Source organism: Canis lupus, chromosome 3, assembly GCF_048164855.1.
Source record: "Canis lupus baileyi chromosome 3, mCanLup2.hap1, whole genome shotgun sequence".
NCBI classification, from domain to species: domain Eukaryota; kingdom Metazoa; phylum Chordata; class Mammalia; order Carnivora; family Canidae; genus Canis; species Canis lupus.
In genome coordinates, this window is record NC_132840.1 from 50,512,016 (window position 1) to 50,518,015 (window position 6,000).

The following is a 6,000-nucleotide window of genomic DNA, read 5'->3' on the forward strand; positions in this document are numbered from 1 at the left end:
CTCTTTCAACTTTTAGCTGATTCCTCTAGTCTACACATCTATTTCACCAAATATTATATCTGTACATTATATTTCTTAATAACATAATTGTTGACATGATCTTTTAACTTTTTTGGTTAAAATTGCACCTTCAATTCTCTTATACATTTATATACATATTTTGCCCTTTTTATGGCCTGGATACAGTTGAATCAGAGTGTTTGGTTAATTCCTTAGTTTGAACAAAAATATATTATTATTGTTGAGTCAAGTAGCATACTATGAATATATTTCCTTTCTTTTTTTTTAGGATTTTATTTATTTATTCATGAGAGACACAGAAAAAGAGAGGTAGAGACACAGGCAGAGGGAGAAGCAGGCTCCCCACAGGGAGCTGATTGTGGGACTCGATCCAGGGACCCCGGGATCATGCGCTGAGCTGAAGGCATTCGCTCAACCATTGAGCCACCCAGGTGTCCCTATATTTCCTTTCTTATACAGTGATTTTTTCCCTGTGATTCACAGGGAAAATTTTGCCTTATTTTTCATTGCTTTGCTTTTTCCCCCAGTTTTATTAAGAAATCATTGACACAGATCACTGTATATATTTAAGATGCACAATATTTTGGTTTGATTTACATATATTGTGAAATAATGATCACAGTAAGAGGCATATATACATATACATACATACATATGTATATATGTTATTATAATTATAGCTAATATTTCCCAAGCGTTCTGTGGGAATTGTTAAAAGCACTCTGGATCCTGTTTTTCCACATGGTCAAGGATCGGTGGTATGTGAGCAAGCTCAGAAATCGCAGAAATGATGTAATACTGAAAGAAAACCCTTTCCTGATTCCTCTGAACTGGAACTAATTTATCTTTTGAAAACTCCCATTGATTGTCTACATATCCCTCACATCACTGACACCTTTCTGCCTTACCACAGTTATGTGTCTACGCATCTTATCTTTCATCCTGGACTTTTTGCTCCTCAAGGGCAGGGTCTGTGTCTAATTCTTGTCCTCGGTTTTCATTGCACCTGATGAGAGGCCCCTTGAAAGATACAAATAAGGGAATGAATGAATAAAATCTACGCCACTCTGTAGTATTTTTACATTTCTTCTGTGTCCCTATTGAGTAAGCACAATGACTCTGATGGAGTGAGATTAAATTTAGGAGACTTAATCTGTATACCGCGTTGAAAGATTTAGAAGAGTATCATATAAAGGGAAAGCAGGGGGTCTTAAGTCAGTTCTCCGAGAAGTGGCAGAGCTGGGATTCGAAGCCAGGTCTGGTAAAATCCTATACCCTTACCCCTGACCCAAAACCACATTCCAGGCTTAGCTCAACATCACAAAAGAGGTGGTCAGTTTCCCCTTAATCACGTAGGCATTCCTGGGGGTACTAAGGTGTTCTCCAGCTCTATCATGGAAACACCAACTTTCTTCTCTTCTATAGTCCTGTGGCCTATAATTTAAAAATAAATGTTCTTTAATGCCGATAAACTTCGTTTTTAATGGGCATTCTCTTTCCCTCTGAAAAGCTTCTAAAATCATTATTTTTAGTCTCAACCCAAGTGAACTGTATTCACTTCTATGGCAGATTTTCTAAGACAACCTCCAGGATTTGTAAAGGCTTGAAAGGATTTCTTTTGAATGAAGTATGGCCTGTTTTAAGCTTGTTTTCCATTTGGAAATCCCTGAAGACAAACACCTGCATTCTAGGTCACCCTAAGAAGCAGGCGGCTCAGAGTCCAAGAAATCTCTCAGCTTTTGGTGGTTCCCTGTCAAGTCCACCAGTAGAGGGCGCCTAACCATCAGCAATAGTCCCAGAAACTTACCCTAATGGGCTCAAGCATTTTATTACCTTTTACTTGGAGCTGCCAATTAGTAGCAGAATGTGCTAACCCGTTTTCTCCTCGTTTCACAATTGTCTTGTGCTGTGGAAATGAGAATGTGTCTCTGCAAGAGTTAGAGGTGGTGGTGGGGATCTGGGGGGCCCTATGAGAGAGGAAAACCTGTGCGCTGAGGATTGGAATGAATCATACGCAGGATGTTGTTAAACCTGGAATGGTTTCTACCTGGTTCATCTCTAACAATTCAGCCAGTGGCATGTGGCTGTCTCCGTTATTATTACTTTTTAAAGATTTTATTTATTTATTTATGAGAGACACACAGAGAGAGGAGCAGAGACACAGGCAGAGGAAGAAGCAGGCTCCCTGCGGGGAGCATGATGTGGGACTCGATTCCAGGACTCCAGGATCAAGACCTGAGCCAAATGCAGACACTCAATCACTGAGTCACCCGGGCATCCCTGTCTCCGTTATTTATAAGACCGTGTATGTGAAGAGATCAAACGTGTTTAATTTTCTTTAACATGTCTACATGAGCTTATGCCAAATGTCATAGATCATATAACCCCACACTGTTAGCAGGGATCCTTGGAATCCTTTAGCACACACTGGTCAGTATACCGATTAAGAAGGTCAATGCCTGAAGAGGCAAAAGACGGCCAAGGTCTTCCAATTAGTTAAGAGAAGAACAGGTATCAAAACTCCCCCAACCTCCCCCAGTGCAGTGCCTCTGATCAGGAAATCACCTGCAACCAGGGCCTGAGTGAAGCCAGAACATAAAGTAGGGGCCACTGCAACAGCAAAATTAATTTTGAAGATTTGCAGAAGGTGTGGTAGGGCTGAAGCGCATATATCTGGATTAAATTTAGAACTGAGGTCTAGATTGGCTCTAGGTTATATAGACCCTTCTTGATTCTCATGTATGACTTTGACCTCCTTCTGGGTTATCATTTCTCACCTTTCTCTACCGCAGGCCACCTCTAGGAGATGAGATCTGAAAATGGAAATTCACACCTCTTACCAAGGTTAACCAATCCTACGCCATCTGCTGACACCTTCTTCCTTACCTTTTTACCCCTTGGGTACTGGCCGGAAAGCCTTTGCACTAGCTGTTCCCTTTGCTTGCAATTTGCATCCCTCTGATCATCATCACATGGCTAGGTCTTTCTCCTCCAAATCCCACTCTGCCTCCATGAAGCCACCTTTGATCGTGTGGATCTAAGTGGTCACCCCATCACTCTTTATCCACCACCTTTGTGTTAATTATTTGTGTCACCCTTAACCCCCTTGCAATGTTCTCAACTTTATATTTATTTTTATCTCCTTGCCCACTCTTATTACTAAAATTTATGTTCCATGAAAGCAGAGACCTTGTCCGACACATTCACTTTTTTATCCCCAACCCTCCTTGGACAGTCTCTGACCTGTGACAGGTACTGCAGAGACATTACAGGGAGATGACAGTCAGAGTTGTGTGCAGGAATCTCTCCTGAAGCCTGTAAGACAGCATCCCAGAGCCATTTTCTGTTCAGAGAGGATTAAATATCTTCATGGTTTTTGGAGGTTTATTTTCTTTGAGCAAGTTCTAGGTTGAAGTTGATGCCAACCCTACAGTCTGGATGGCTATGAGCTGGACTAGCCTCATCTTTTATGCTAGGGACTCCTCTACACCAGGGAAAATGAGCACAAATCACTTGCCTTGGCTGACCCTCATGACTCAATGATTTCCCTACCAAGGTTGATTTTGTACAAAGTTCTTTGTGGGGCAGAGTTGCATTGAGGGCATAGACAGTTTGTGGGTGATGTGTTGGGCTATTGAACTTCAGAGATGTTGGAATCTGGAAATTGGCTTTAAGGGGAAGAACAAAGGCAATGTAATTGATTCATCTCATGGGACTGTGGAAGGTCTTGGGACATCCATGAGAGGTCTTCCCACTCATTAAAGCCACTGCAATAAGGATCTAAATGAGCTCCTTGGAGAGGGCAAGTTTAATAAATCCCCTTCATAGCTCTTAAAACTTAATGTTGTATCATCATCTGGAAGAGTGAGCAATCCCTTTCTCTACTTCATATATGGTCTTTGTGGTGGAATGGGTGTGGCTAACTTAGGTACCAGGGAGCAGTTTGGGAGGGAGAAATAGGAAGAAATTCTACTGCACATACCCTCCCAGTCACCAAGATCCCTGCCCACCCCATTGCATTCCACAGCAAAGGGTGGGATAGAATTGGAAGCTCTGGGTAAAGTGAGAAAACAGAAATGGCTATGCCAAGATCACCAATAACCTGTTCTGTGCTACGTGCCACTCTAGATCCCTCCAGTAACTGGTCTTACCTAATTCTAGCAAGAGTCCTATGAAGTGTTACTTTACCATTTTTCAGGTAAGGAGACAAGCCTCTAGACAAGCTTGTATACTCTGATATTATGGATTTTTCTATCATGCTACACTGCCATGAGCCACCAGATTGTCCCTCTCCACAAGCACTGCCTCTTTAGGAACTTCTGTGAAGCTAAAGAATCTTGAGGGGTTACTACTACTCTATCACTTACTCAACCAAACAAAAATACACAAGTCCTCCAGATTAAAGTCTGCATAATATAGTTAAATTGTTTGCAAAACAGACTTCATGGTGATATGAAAGACCACATTTCTTAATTACTTGCCCACAGCCCTGTAGTCAACCCTTTACCGAAGACTCTGATGGCCAAGACTCCACTTGGCTCTATTTTTCATAAGTCCACAGAGTTGCAGGGATGAATACAATCATTTAGTTCAGCTTCCCATTTTAAGTTCATGAACAGATGGTCAACCAGTCTATTCTTGAATATTTCCAAGGATGAGAAGTTTAATACTTCATAAAGTAGTCTCTTCCATTGCCAGATAATGCTTATTGCTCCTTATATTGAATAGAAGTCTGCCTCCTGGATTCCCCCAGGCAGAGCTAATCATCCCCTGCACTTTGTGCAAGGTTCTGGAGAGTTCTTAAGGGAGATCGTTCTAATTATTGATTGCCTTGAGTGAGCTCCTTGATATCTGGGAAAGCACTTGAAAACTGTAAAGGACCTATCCCACTTACATGAGTTAAAAGGGATAGCTACTATTACCAAAATAAAGAACCCAAGTAATGGAATGGAAACTATATGCAAGTCCAACATAAATGGACATTTCATTGGCATAAATAATTGAATCTGCAGTTGAAGAAGTCACTTCAAGGGATAAAAAGTGACAATGCAATCAACACTAGATATATTACGGAAGAAAGAAAAACTGTTTAGGAAAAATGTGTCTACCAAAAATCTTATGCCGTCTGTAAAGAGGAATGTTATTATGCTGACCTCTGATTTCTCCACAAATAACATTCAATGCTGTAAGAAAAAGGAGCAGTGTGTACAAATCTAGGAGAAGGAAGCATGATCCAATATTATACCCAGCTAAGTTGTTCAAGAATAAAAGTGGCAAGCTATCTTTTCTCCAGTGTGAAAAAATTTAAGAAATATTGTACTCATGACTCCTCCTTCAAAGAAAATGACACTAATCCTTGATGAAATTCAGCGACCAATGATGAATGGAGAAGCTGAAAGTTACCTACATCTCTGGTGAATTTCCAGACCTGGGAAATGGTTGCTGTTGCCTAGATACAAGACCTTGCCAAGTTTTATGAAAATCAAGGGGCAGAGCAGTACACACCCTGGATCCTAATTCTACCAGCAACTTACCTGTGCTCAAGAGTAAGTTTCTCAACCTCTGGGCCTTATGAACCTTCCAAGTACAGTAAAAGAAATTACCTTAAACATCTCCATATGGTAGTTTCATTCTTCTCCCATCAGATTCTGCTTCTTCCCACCACCCTGGATTGGTGTCCTTTTTTGCTTCTCTGTTCACACTTCATGTCAGGGTATTTGGGACATTCCACAGTTGGTCATCCTTCTGGTCAGTTTACTGCTTAGTCAAGGCTTTTGTTAAAAGCCCAGGCTTATTCAATTGACGTCTCATTTTGCTCCCAGTGATATCATTAATCATGGCCTTGGCCGGGCAGCCATGCTGGGACTTGGCTAAGCCCCAGCATTTGTATTGTTAGCAGAAGGTTTTCTGCAAACTGTGATGCTGCTTTTCTTTCTGGATTTTTAGCAAAGGGAGGTCATTCAGAGCAAGGGCTTTTTA

The 6,000-nt window shown here is 41.2% G+C and overlaps 1 long non-coding RNA gene across 1 annotated transcript in view; it reads right to left on the reverse strand.

The window, feature by feature from the left end:
* The window catches only part of LOC140624941 (uncharacterized), a 28,406-nt gene extending 22,619 nt beyond the window's left edge, over window positions 1–5,787 (reverse strand). The window contains exon 1 of the long non-coding RNA XR_012024366.1: window positions 5,625–5,787. This is a non-coding gene — a long non-coding RNA (uncharacterized lncRNA). The remainder of the gene's footprint in view (window positions 1–5,624) is intronic.
* Between the last annotated feature and the right edge of the window lie 213 nt (window positions 5,788–6,000).